The sequence below is a fragment of the Ascaphus truei genome, chromosome 11, assembly GCF_040206685.1.
Source record: "Ascaphus truei isolate aAscTru1 chromosome 11, aAscTru1.hap1, whole genome shotgun sequence".
In the NCBI taxonomy this organism is placed as follows: domain Eukaryota; kingdom Metazoa; phylum Chordata; class Amphibia; order Anura; family Ascaphidae; genus Ascaphus; species Ascaphus truei.
Window position 1 is genome coordinate 42,271,811 of NC_134493.1, and position 13,432 is coordinate 42,285,242.

General features: G+C 53.6%; 1 protein-coding gene across 5 annotated transcripts in view; it reads left to right on the plus strand.

The window, feature by feature from the left end:
- The window catches only part of RAI1 (retinoic acid induced 1), a 137,129-nt gene that overhangs the window by 61,943 nt on the left and 61,754 nt on the right, over positions 1-13,432 (plus strand). The gene's annotated exons all lie outside the window — the stretch shown is intronic.

The following is a 13,432-nucleotide window of genomic DNA, read 5'->3' on the forward strand; positions in this document are numbered from 1 at the left end:
GCGTGTCTGTGCATGTGTATAATATATACATGTGCACATGATGTTATTTATGCGTAGTTACATGTATACATAGATATTTATAAACGTGTGTATTTCCATGTGTATGCTAACGTGCGTATTACGGTATATTATTTACGTGTGTATGTGACTACGTTACCGGAGCATCATTTTGTAATGATAGATTGGAATTTAGGCTTTTGGGGACTCGGTTCAGCCAAGCTCACTTTGGGATCCGCTCTGCCTGTTTTGTCCCCTTTCCCCTGGATTGTCACTAGGCTGCCTGCTTACAGTATATTACCGATGTACTTTCCTATAGCATGTACCGAGTGTGCATTGGTTTATGTGCATGGGACAGCAATTGGTTGTGCGTAGGTTCCTCTGGCAGTGATACGGTTAAGGTCGTTGATCTAAATGCTGGCTTCTCTTAGGGCATCTTATTTCCTTTCCCTAAAGTGATACTCGGGTGCTCAGACCTGTTCACTGGTGCAGACCCCAGTTGAAGCTGGGCAGGGGTAGGCAACTCCACTCCTCGAGGGCCACCAACAGGTCAGGTTTTCAAGATATCCCTGCTTCAGCACAGGTGGCTCAATTGGTCCCTGCTTTATCACAGGGGGCTCAGTCGGTCCCTGCTTCAGCACAGGTGACTCAATCAGTGGCTCAGTCAACTGAGCCACTGATTGAGTTACCTGTGCTGAAGCAGGGATATCCTGAAAACCTGACCTGTTGTGGCGCTTGAGGACTGGGGTTGCCCCCCCCCCCCTCCCCCTTGTTCTAGGGGATCATTTTGGAGCACACCCACAGAAAGCTGTCAGCCGAGGACCCGGTGTTACAGAAACAATCCCTGTACTTGGTCAGGGGGTAAGTGCCACGAAATCCCCACGGGGGCTGAATTTCTATCTAGTTCTTCTGAGACATGACGTACTTTGCATTTGATTAATACCCGGAGCCTGAGTGACTGCTACAGTAACACGCTTTGTTATTACAATGTTACCCCTATGGCATGAAGACCATTGGGAACCTATGTTAGAGATGGGTAACCTAACTCCTGAAGTGTGGCCAACATTATTACAATGGGACAGTTAACTCATTTGCTGCTGGAGAGACCAACATTGCTATATAAAGCAGTGCATTGCAGACATGATTATTAGAGAGCATGCTGGGGCCATGGTGACAGACCCCCCCTCCCCCTTACTAGTGACAGACCCCCCCTCACCAGTAATAAACACACACACACCCCTTACTAGTGACAGACCCCCCCTTACTAGTGACAGAACCCCCCCTTTCTAGTGACAGACCCCCCCTTACTAGTGAAAGACCCCCCCTTACTAGTGACAAACACCCCCCCCCTTACTAGTCACAGACACACACACGCCTTACTAGTGACACACACCCCTTACTAGTGACACACACCCCTCTTACTAGTGACAGACCCCCCCCCCCTTGCTGGGGACGGGCCTCCCCTCACTAGTGACAGACACACATCCCCTTACTAGTGACAGACCCCCCTTACTAGTAATAAACACACACCCCCTTACTAGTGACAGATATCCCCTCACTAATGACAAACACACACCCCCTTACTAGTGACAGACACACACCCCTCTTACTAGTGACAGACCCACCCCTCCTACAAGTGACAGACCCCCCCCCCCCCTTACTAGTGTACACCTCCCTGAATCTCCCCTCGGGACAGCACAGAGTACACCTCCCTGAATCTCCCCTCGGGTACGGCACAGAGTACACCTCCCTGAATCTCCCCTCGGGACAGCACAGAGTACACCTCCCTGAATCTCCCCTCTGGACGGCACAGAGTACACCTCCCTGAATCTCCCCTCGGGACAGCACAGAGTACACCTCCCTGAATCCCCCCTCGGGACAGCACAGAGTACACCTCCCTGAATCTCCCCTCGGGACAGCACAGAGTACACCTCCCTGAATCCCCCCTCGGGACAGCACAGAGTACACCTCCCTGAATCTCCCCTCGGGACAGCACAGAGTACACCTCCCTGCATCTCCCCTCGGGACAGCACAGAGTACACCTCCCTGAATCCCCCCTCGGGACTGCACAGAGTACACCTCCCTGAATCTCCCCTCGGGACGTCACAGAGTACACCTCCCTGAATCTCCCCTCGGGACAGCACAGAGTACACCTCCCTGAATCTCCCCTCGGGACAGCACAGAGTACACCTCCCTGAATCTCCCCTCGGGACAGCACAGAGTACACCTCCCTGAATCTCCCCTCGGGACAGCACAGAGTACACCTCCCTGAATCCCGCCTCGGGACAGCACAGAGTACACCTCCCTGAATCTCCCCTCGGGACGGCACAGAGTACACCTCCCTGAATCTCCCCTCGGGTACGGCACAGAGTACACCTCCCTGAATCTCCCCTCGGGACAGCACAGAGTACACCTCCCTGAATCCCCCCTCGGGACTGCACAGAGTACACCTCCCTGAATCTCCCCTCGGGACAGCACAGAGTACACCTCCCTGAATCTCCCCTCGGGACAGCACAGAGTACACCTCCCTGAATCCCCCCTCGGGACAGCACAGAGTACACCTCCCTGAATCCCCCCTCGGGACAGCACAGAGTACACCTCCCTGAATCTCCCCTCGGGACAGCACAGAGTACACCTCCCTGAATCTCCCCTCGGGACAGCACAGAGTACACCTCCCTGAATCTCCCCTCGGGACAGCACAGAGTACACCTCCCTGAATCTCCCCTCGGGACAGCACAGAGTACACCTCCCTGATTCTCCCCTCGGGACAGCACAGAGTACACCTCCCTGAATCTCCCCTCGGGACAGCACAGAGTACACCTCCCTGATTCTCCCCTCGGGACAGCACAGAGTACACCTCCCTTATTCTCCCCTCGGGACAGCACAGAGTACACCTCCCTGAATCTCCCCTCGGGACAGCACAGAGTACACCTCCCTGAATCTCCCCTCGGGACAGCACAGAGTACACCTCCCTGAATCTCCCCTCGGGACAGCACAGAGTACACCTCCCTGAATCTCCCCTCGGGACAGCACAGAGTACACCTCCCTGAATCCCCCCTCGGGACAGCACAGAGTACACCTCCCTGAATCCCCCCTCGGGACAGCACAGAGTACACCTCCCTGAATCTCCCCTCGGGACACGCTGTGGAATTATCACGTGCAGCGTCCCAGCTCAGGCTCCCACTCTCTGATCATATAACTCTCTGGTGCACTCTGTGATGCTCCGTTTCAGTAAATGAACCTTTTCACCGTGTCCGCAGAGATTCTCGCCTTTCTACTTTAATGCTGTATAAATCCAGTAACATCTGCTTACATTCCGTAGTTTCTTTTCTTACAATGTGTACGAGTGATGGTCTTTCTGTTAATTAGGCGCATATTAGCATATTAGTGTGGGCGACTCAAGGTGAGCTACTGCAGGTGGTAATTAAAAATCCCGTCAAATTCGTTCTATCCCGTTCTATGTTTTCAAGCTTCAAATTGTGTTTTTTTAAGGAACTTTTTTGAGGGATTCCATCTTGTAACGCAATGAGACTCAGGCACCCCTTCACTGTGCTGCGACAGTGTGGGGGAGGGGGGAGAGTGGGGAGGCGGAGGGGGGAAAGTGGGGAGGCGGAGGGGGGAAAGTGGGGAGGAGTGGGTAGGCGGAGGGGTAAAGTGGGGAGGGGGGAAATTGGGGAGGGGGGAAAGTGGGGAGGGGGGAAAGTGGGGAGGGGGAGGGGGGAAAGTGGGGTGGCGGAGGGGGGAAAGTGGGGAGGCGGAGGGGGGAAAGTGGGGAGGAGTGGGGAGGGGGGAAAGTGGGGAGGAGTGGGGAGGGGGGAAAGTGGGGAGGCGGAGGGGGGAAAGTGGGGAGGAGGAGGGGGGAAAGTGGGGAGGAGGAGGGGGGAAAGTGGGGAGGAGTGGGTAGGCGGAGGGGGAAAGTGGGGAGGGGGGAAAGTGGGGAGGGGGAGGGGGGAAAGTGGGGAGGGGGAGGGGGGGAAAGTGGGGAGGGGAGGGGGGAAAGTGGGGAGGGGGAGGGGGGAAAGTGGGGAGGGGGAGGGGGGAAAGTGGGGTGGCGGAGGGGGGAAAGAGGGGAGGAGTGGGTAGGCGGAGGGGGAAAGTGGGGAGGGGGAGGGGGGAAAGTGGGGTGGCGGAGGGGGGAAAGTGGGGAGGAGTGGGTAGGCGGAGGGGGAAAGTGGGTAGGGGGAGGTGGGGAGGGGGGAAAGTGGGTAGGGGGAGGGGAGGGGGGAAAGTGGGGAGGGGGAACGTGGGGAGGAGTGGGGTGGGGAGGAGTGGTGTGTGGAGGTGGGGAGGGGAAGGGGGGAAAGTGGGGAGGGGAGGGGGACAGAGGGAAATGCAAACTGAATTTGCGATAAAATGCCCTTTTTTGGTTATACCTACAGATGAAATTATATGGTTTTTCTATAACATTGTATAAAACATATCGTGCCATTTACGGTAGAAAGGTTTAGTTCCTTTGCAAAAAAATGTTTATATTACTTTTCATCGCTCATCTTCTGTTTCGCAAACATTTAACCCCTTCCCTACATGTTGTATGTAGGTGTAGCTTTATTTATATAGCGCCATCCATGTGCATAGCGCTAGTACAAGTGACTTAATAGGAACCAGCGCTTCAGCATAAACGTAGAGAGGAAGAGGAGTCCCTGCCCCCGAAGAGCTGGCAATCTTAAGTGCTTTGCTCTCTGCATGTTGTGATGTTGCTCTGCAATGCCTTGCTGTCCCCTCTGGCAGGGCAGGGGTTAATGGCGGCACTGCCATGACAGACCAGATTGTCTTTGAGCCTGAGATAAGACTGCAGATTATTCTGGTTTCCGTGGTTCATCCCGCTGGGAGCCCCCGGAATCTGCTTTTCCCAGGAACATGAGGCTTCTCCTTCACGAGAGCGAGTCACTGTACTCCCCATCCACCCAGGGGGTGTTGCTGTCCTCCCGGACTGGGGGTTCACAGCGGAACATGGTATAATTTAGGGCAGGGGTGTGCAAACTTCTGGTGATGCGCCCCCCTGACTGCTCTCCCCCATTGCTCGGGCCCCCCCACCTTTCCATAGTGCCGGCGTCGAATGACTCTGTGGGGTCATGTGACGTCACGTGACCCCGCGGCGGCATTTCCGCGTTGCCATGGCGACGGGCATCAAATGACGCTGCGGGGTCGTGAATCACGGTGAGTTAGAGTCTTCGCGGGGTCCCCCGGCATTTAATTTAAATGCATTGGGGAATAGCGCGGGACCTCAGCAAGCGCTGCGCCTCCCCCTCCAAAAAAAAATCTTGCGCCCCCCCCCCCCCAGTTTGCGCAGGGGATCTATTCATCGGGTTCCCCAGATTCACCATTCCCTGCAATGCACCACAGAAAACACACTGCTCACTAGTGTTACTTTGTATAGTAAATATAACAATACTTGACTTTGTTCTGATCCGGTTCTGCGTACGGATGGAAATAGCAGAACAATAACAGAAACGCGTCCTTGCCCTGGAGGGAGCCGGTTTCCATACCTCAGGCAAAGGGAGATGAGGGGAAAAGGTCGTCAGGGGACAGAGAATCCCACATCAAAGACCAGTACCTTAGCCACCGGGCCACGTCATCTGACCGTTCACAGGAAAACAGGGGTAAAAAAATGTGTATTTCAGTACCTGAGGTAAAGGGACAGGGTCTAAAACCAGGAATTCCCACCTCAAAGGCCAGCGCAGCCCTCTCCCCTGCTCTCAGCCACCTCACTGAAGTAGCTAAGTAATGTTATCTTGAGCTTATGCAGTGCATTGCCGCCGGTGCCTTCTACGCTGCAGCCACCTCTGGGGTGGAATCCTGCAGCACAAAGCTGCCACCTTGGTCTGCCCGTCTGCCCCAGGGGAGAAAATATCGTTTGTCATTAAGTAAAGATTCGTTAGGGCAGGGGTGGCTAACTCCAGTCCTCAAGGGCCACCAACAGGACAGGTTTTAAGGATATCCCTGCTTCAGCACAGGTGGCTCGGTCACCAACTGAGCCACTGATTGAGGCACCTGTGCTGAAGCAGGGATATCCTTAATACCTGACCTGTTGGTGGCCCTTGAGGACTGGAGTTGCCCGCCCCTGCGTTAGGAGGGTCAGGTCTCACTCATACCTCACCACAGTAATATGAGGAGCTGGGGGTGCTGGATTGAACCCCTTTCCTCCCAGAGGGGAGCGGTATTTGGGCCTGTGCCCCTGGTAGTGGGGCACAGGGGATGCTAGCACAGGGCAGCATACATTAGACTGCAAGCTGTCTTGTCTAGTTCTTCCCTCGTCACCAGACTGATATTAACCACTTAGCTGCCAGAGTGGACTGCAACCCAATTATTTACCATACACTGCATGCTCCTCTGGCATTGGAAGGGTTAATGGTTTTTTTTGGGGGGGGAGGGAGGGGAGAGGCATTGCAATCTTCCCAGGTCTGTGTTTGGTGCCTTAAGAGCCCCAACACATATTCCAGTAGAAACCCGTTGAACCCCTACTTTGCCAGGGGGTGGGGGCCCAGTGCTGACAGTGCGCACAGCGCTGCAGGCACAGTGGGTCCTGGTCCAGAAGAATTGCCTCCCTCACGGTAACCCCCTGCCCCACTACGTGTCCTAATTCCCCCAGCATGGCATGCAATGTAACCCATTGATTGGGGGGGGGGATAACGCAGAATGGAGCTTTGTGATTGGATCATGTCACGGGCGTTCATTATAGAACGGGATTCTGTGGCGGCCGCTCGTCCACTTTACGTGGCTCCCGGTGTGTTCGGACACGGACAATCCCTCCGGGCTCTGAATACCTCTGGTGGCAAAGGACATCCGCTTGTGAAATGATCCTGTAAGGAAAAGGGGAGCTAGAGAGACAGAGGCCAGGTTCGCTAAACGCCGTTGCTGTACTCGCTAAAGAAAGTACCGTCACGTTAAAAGCCACGCAGTATAACACACGTTATTGGAAGTGTGATGCAGGTTATATGAAAATGAGGCGCTAGCAGCTACCCCCCTGATCCCAAAATCCCAGCAATGTTGGCACTAAAAAAATAACGCAACGTTTGTTAAGTCGTTGGGGTGCCTCAAGTCCTCAAGCCCCTCCAACAGGTCAGGTTTTCAGGATAGCCCCGCTTCAGTGCAGGTGGCTCAATCACAGACTGAGCCACCTGCGCTGAAGCAGGGATATCCTGAAAACCTGACCTGTTGAGAAGGACTGGAGGACTGGAGTTGAGCGCCCCTGAGTTAAGTCATAGCTAAACTTGGCGTTGCTCTCATCATGACCCCAAAATAGGGCAAAAGAAACAGGGAAAGCCCTATTTCAGCGCCTCAATTTAAATAATGTAGGGTTATTTCCCTCTCTTCTTCACAGGCCCTATCCCAGTGTGGCTGATAGGAACTGTTATTTGAAGATAACTTAGCACTATCCTTTCATATCATGGGAGAGAGAGGAAGGTAGAGAGGGGATAAGAGAGAGGAGAGGGAGAGGGAGAGAGAGAGGGGGGGAGAGAGAGAGATAGGGGTGGAAAGGGAGAGAGAGGGGGAGAGGAAGAGGGAGGGGGGTGATGGAGAGAGAGGGGGAGGGAGGGAGAGATGAGGGGGGATGGGGAGAGGAGAGTGGGGGGAGATGGGGGATGGGAAAGTTAGAGAGAGATAAATACAGAGCGGGTGAGGGGAGAGAGTGAGAGAGAGTTGGAGGAAGGTAGAGTGAGCGAGGGAGCAGAGAGATTGTCTCCAGTCAAATGGGACTTAAATCTTCCAAGCAAAGAGAAGACTGCTTTACAGAAGGAGCCAGAACATTGTATTACGTTGCATTTCCTCTGAGACCATGACTTGGATAATCCCAAGAGAACCAGGCGCTCTTAAAAATGTAAAGTTCTCAGTAGATCGCATCAAAGGAGCTTTAAATAAAGGATTACCCGCAATTGCATGGTCCCCAGTCAGGAGCAAGCTCAGTGCTGCAGCACATGATAGGGTAGCTGTAAGCTCCCACAGCTCAGTGCTGCAGCGCATGATAGGGTAGCTGTAAGCTCCCCCAGCTCAGTGCTGCAGCGCATGATAGGGTAGCTGTAAGCTCCCCCAGCTCAGTGCTGCAGCGCATGATAGGGTAGCTGCAAGCTCCCCCAGCTCAGTTTTGCAGCGCATGATAGGGTAGCTGTAAGCTCCCCCAGCTCAGTGCTGCAGCGCATGATAGGGTAGCTGTAAGCTCCCCCAGCTCAGTGCTGCAGCACATGATAGGGTAGCTGTAAGCTCCCCCAGCTCAGTGCTGCAGCGCATGATAGGGTAGCTGCAAGCTCCCCCAGCTCAGTGCTGCAGCACATGATAGGGTAGCTGTAAGCTCCCCCAGCCTCCTGGCTGCAGCACATGATAGGATAGCTGTAAGCTCCCCCAGCTTCCTGGCTGCAGCACATGATAGGGTAACTGTAAGCTCACCCAGCCTCCTGGCTGCAGCACATGACAGGGTAGCTGTAAGCTCCCCCAGCCTCCTGGCTGCAGCACATGACAGGGTAGCTGTAAGCTCCCCCAGCCTCCTGGCTGCAGCACATGACAGGGTAGCTGTAAGCTCCCCCAGCTTCCTGGCTGCAGCACATGACAGGGTAGCTGTAAGCTCCCCCAGCCTCCTGGCTGCCTGCCCTAACATTATAACAGCGGTGGATCCTTCACACTGCTGTTCCGGTCATAAAACTTGAGCACTCAGCTCTGCAGAAGGCGGCTCCACTAATCCCTAACCTTGCACTGAGCCGCAGCCCTGCAGCCCGGGGAGACACTGTCTCAGAGAAGGCCATTGCTGCAAGTTTAGAGGGGGGCGGGAGAGCAAGGCGGGGGGGGGGGGGGGGGAGCAGGCAGTTAGTTGGTGGTCTTTAGTAGTGTCCTTGTCCCCTACGTGCCTCTGTGCAATAGCAGGAGAGAGGGACATTCAAGGGGGAACAGGCAAGAGACACAGTGACAGATCATTAACAGCTAGAGGGGGGGAGCGTCTCTTCAGGCCACTTAAGCGGCTGCGGGTGTCCCACCCTATCCCTGGGCCCACCGCTGCCAGCTAAGTGTCCGTGGGGGGCTCTAGCCACCAGGCGCACACGGTGCCACCGTTGCTCGGCGGAGGGGGCATGTTTTATTAGGAGTTCGGTAATTTCAGTGCCGGGCTTTCTTGCAGCCTCAGGCAGCAGGTGGGTTTTCGGAGCCGTCTGAAAGCGGGAGCACTCGGCCATGTAACATCTTGTTTATCATTTTCAACGTTTCATTCGTTGTTTAATCCTAGGGGGCTGGTAGCTGTATTGGTGCGGGCGAGAGTTGGATATTTCATAAATAATAGAGGCAATCCATGTGACCAAATCTTTATATATATATATATTTTTTTTTAAATATATTCAGCCTTTGATTACCTTTATTGAAAACAAATTTACCTGAGCTGCCGATCGATCGGCAAAGATCCTGCTTCCTAGGGTTCGCTAAATGGCCGCCTTTCAGCTTCAAATCAATCCTCGAGTCCATGTAACTCAGCAGCTACAATGTATTCTTATATTACTAAGGGAACATTATCTATTGTTACAGCTTGCAGCTCAAACTGCTGGGAATATTGGCAACAAATGATCACAAACAGGAAAGTGTTACAAAGATCTTGCACTGCTGGGGACGTGGGATAAACCCTGCTATAGAAATCAGAGGAAGCTCAGTGTATTGAAACTCATTAAAATGGCATTGAGAAAAAAAATTAGTATGTATTATCTAATATTGCATGAACTGTTCCTTTAATGGACCAACTCACAGTATTAATTGTACAAGTCTCCAGACTGCAGAAGTCATCACATCTGATGAAGAGACCTCAGCAGTCTGGCAAGCTAAGGCAGAAGAAAACCTTGTCCAATTGACAAGTTGCTCTAATAAAAGGTAACTTGACCTACAAAGTATCTTACCCATTCATTTTTTACAAAAGCATTTGCACACCCCTCCCCCCCCTCCCATAAATTGATAAGATACTGGGCCATTGTCTCAGCATGGTTTGCGGAGCTCTCCGTCTTCCATTTTGTTCTGACATGTAGGCCTTTATTTACTAAGCAGTTCTACGCCATAAGACACCATGCAGCGCCTAAGTATGACGCACTGTCACAATACCTATCCAAAGTATGCCTGCCCACAGGCTTGATTGAGAAGAGAAGGTTGCAGTGGCCCTAGAGTCCTTTTTAACGAGGTAGCCAAAGGTCGCGCCCCCCTAATTTGTGTAGGCTTGGGACCCCCAGCTGGACTGCAACATCTCTGAGGGACGCGTATTAGAGCCTGCCCTTCCCTTCTCATTCACCCCCAGGGGCTCGTCGGAAGCAGAGCGATCGTTAGATGAAGGATTAGGCGGGCACAGGTTCTTTAAAAGGCTTGTGTCTGATTCCTCTATTGATCAGGCTGATGGGGGCAGGTGAATGGGGGAGGGAGAGAGAGGATGCTCCGGTCAGGATTCATTATTCTCTCCCCGAGGACAGAGGGGGAACTTCAAAGCAGCCCCTGCCTTAGCCGCAGTGCCTTGTACTATACACAAAGCCATCACTTCTCTGTGCTCCAGCCCAGATAAACATCTGGATCGCAGAATATCCGAATCGCCGATTGGGGAGGAGAGGGGTGGGGGGGGGTTCTGCGGATCGAGGAAATGTTACATTGTCATTCTGCTTTTCTTAGGCTGCGCTTACAGCGACAGCGACGTCGCGTCAAAACAAATGCATTGCCGCCGTCGCGTGTGCTTATAGTAAGCGCGACGCGACGGCTTGGTCACGATCCCTGGAAGTCATCTCTATTTGATTTTTCCAGCACCCGCAGCCTGACGTCACCGTCGCTATAAGCGCAGCCTTAGCGTCAGTGTACCAAGGAACATTGGCAATGATTGACACTCTCAGGGTAATAGTTACAAAGAGTCCACCAGCTTAATAGAATGGATCCAATTCTGTCTTTTGTTTTCTTCTTGGCATCCAAAATCCGTGTCGGGTCCGACGCTCGTCACCTCCTGGGATAACTATCTCTGTCATGTTATATATATATATAAAAAAAAAACCTGATTACTGAGCTTCTTATGCTTGATATAAATAGGCTCCCTTATTCTTGTATAGTGCGACCATTTATCGCCCCCCCTGGGAAACGCTTGCACTATTTGTCACGACTTGCTGCAATTGGTGAGTGTCCATAGCTAACTAAGCGCAGCATGCTGAAGATATTGCTCCAGGCCCCTCCAGTGGTGAAAGGGTTGTAGGACTGTAATATATTCCATCTTGGAGACCTTAATTAGCTAGCATCACCTCTGGCACTTTGGTAAGATGAATCAGGCGATAGGAATATGTGAGCGATGTTGCTGCAGCTGTTGGCTGAATGCGCCGAGCTCTTCCTTGCTCACCTTAATGCTGCACAGTGTACGAGGTGTGGATCAGAGCGGGAGATGGGGATTATTCGCGGTGTGTGCTGCTGCTTGGAATATTTCATGGGTTTATAGCCGCGCAGCTAGGAGAGAAGCCAGATGAGTTTTACACCTGGGGCTTAACGGTGGCAGTGAGCTGGAGCCATTCTGCCCTCGGCAGGTAGAAGGGGTGAGACCCCGTGGGAATAGCAGTGCTTAGTAAATATGGGCCTTATTACCAACTTCTACCCTGTACATCCTGCTGCTGAGACAGATTAGACAAATTAGATTGTAAGCTCTTTGGAGCAGGGATTCCTTTTCCTAAATGTTACTTTTATGTCTGAAGCACTTCTTTGTGATATCTGTATTATTTGTTATTTATATGATTGTCACGTGTATTACTGTGGTGAAGCGCTGTGTACATTAATGGCGCTACATAAAGACATACAATACATGTACAGGGTACAAGTTGTCAATAAGGACCATATCTACTAAGCACTGCTATTCCTCAATAAACCTTCCCAGCGCAGAATCACGTTAAAGGTCTGGGAGAAACCCCCTTCTCTTGTGCGCTTCCGCAAGTCGCTTCTCCCTGAGTCTCAGGTGCCACAATTGTAAGCTCTGCGGGACAGACCTAGCTGTAACAAGGGTGCCACGACTGTGGCTACAGGGCCATAAAGGTGACATGGTGGAGAGCAGAGAGCAGACACACGGCACAGGCTGCTCAGGGTGACAAGGTGGAGAGCAGAGAGCAGACACACGGCACAGGCTGCTCAGGGTGACAAGGTGGAGAGCAGAGAGCAGACACACGGCACAGGCTGCTCAGGGTGACACGGTGGAGAGCAGAGAGCAGACACACGGCACAGGCTGCTCAGGGTGACAAGATGGAGAGCAGAGAGCAGACACACGGCACAGGCTGCTCAGGGTGACAAGGTGGAGAGCAGAGAGCAGACACACGGCACAGGCTGCTCAGGGTGACAAGGTGGAGAGCAGAGAGCAGACACACGGCACAGGCTGCTCAGGGTGACAAGGCGGAGAGCAGACACACGGCACAGGCTGCTCAGGGTGACAAGGTGGAGAGCAGAGAGCAGACACACGGCACAGGCTGCACAGGGTGACAAGGTGGAGAGCAGAGAGCAGACACACGGCACAGGCTGCTCAGGGTGACAAGGTGGAGAGCAGAGAGCAGACACACGGCACAGGCTGCTCAGGGTGACAAGGTGGAGAGCAGAGAGCAGACACACGGTACAGGCTGCTCAGGGTGACAAGGTGGAGAGCAGAGAGCAGACACACGGCACAGGCTGCTCAGGGTGACAAGGTGGAGAGCAGAGAGCAGACACACGGCACAGGCTGCTCAGGGTGACAAGGTGGAGAGCAGAGAGCAGACACACGGCACAGGCTGCTCAGGGTGACAAGGTGGAGAGCAGAGAGCAGACACACGGCACAGGCTGCTCAGGGTGACAAGGTGGAGAGCAGAGAGCAGACACACGGCACAGGCTGCTCAGGGTGACAAGGTGGAGAGCAGAGAGCAGACACACGGCACAGGCTGCTCAGGGTGACACGGTGGAGAGCAGAGAGCAGACACACGGCACAGGCTGCTCAGGGTGACAAGGTGGAGAGCAGAGAGCAGACACACGGCACAGGCTGCTCAGGGTGACACGGTGGAGAGCAGAGAGCAGACACACGGCACAGGCTGCTCAGGGTGACAAGGTGGAGAGCAGAGAGCAGACACACGGTACAGGCTGCTCAGGGTGACAAGGTGGAGAGCAGAGAGCAGACACACGGCACAGGCTGCTCAGGGTGACAAGGTGGAGAGCAGAGAGCAGACACACGGCACAGGCTGCTCAGGGTGACAAGGTGGAGAGCAGAGAGCAGACACACGGCACAGGCTGCTCAGGGTGACACGGTGGAGAGCAGAGAGCAGACACACGGCACAGGCTGCTCAGGGTGACAAGGTGGAGAGCAGAGAGCAGACACACGGCACAGGCTGCTCAGGGTGACAAGGTGGAGAGCAGAGAGCAGACACACGGTACAGGCTGCTCAGGGTGACAAGGTGGAGAGCAGAGAGCAGACACACGGCACAGGCTGCTCAGGGTGACAAGGTGGAGAGCAGAG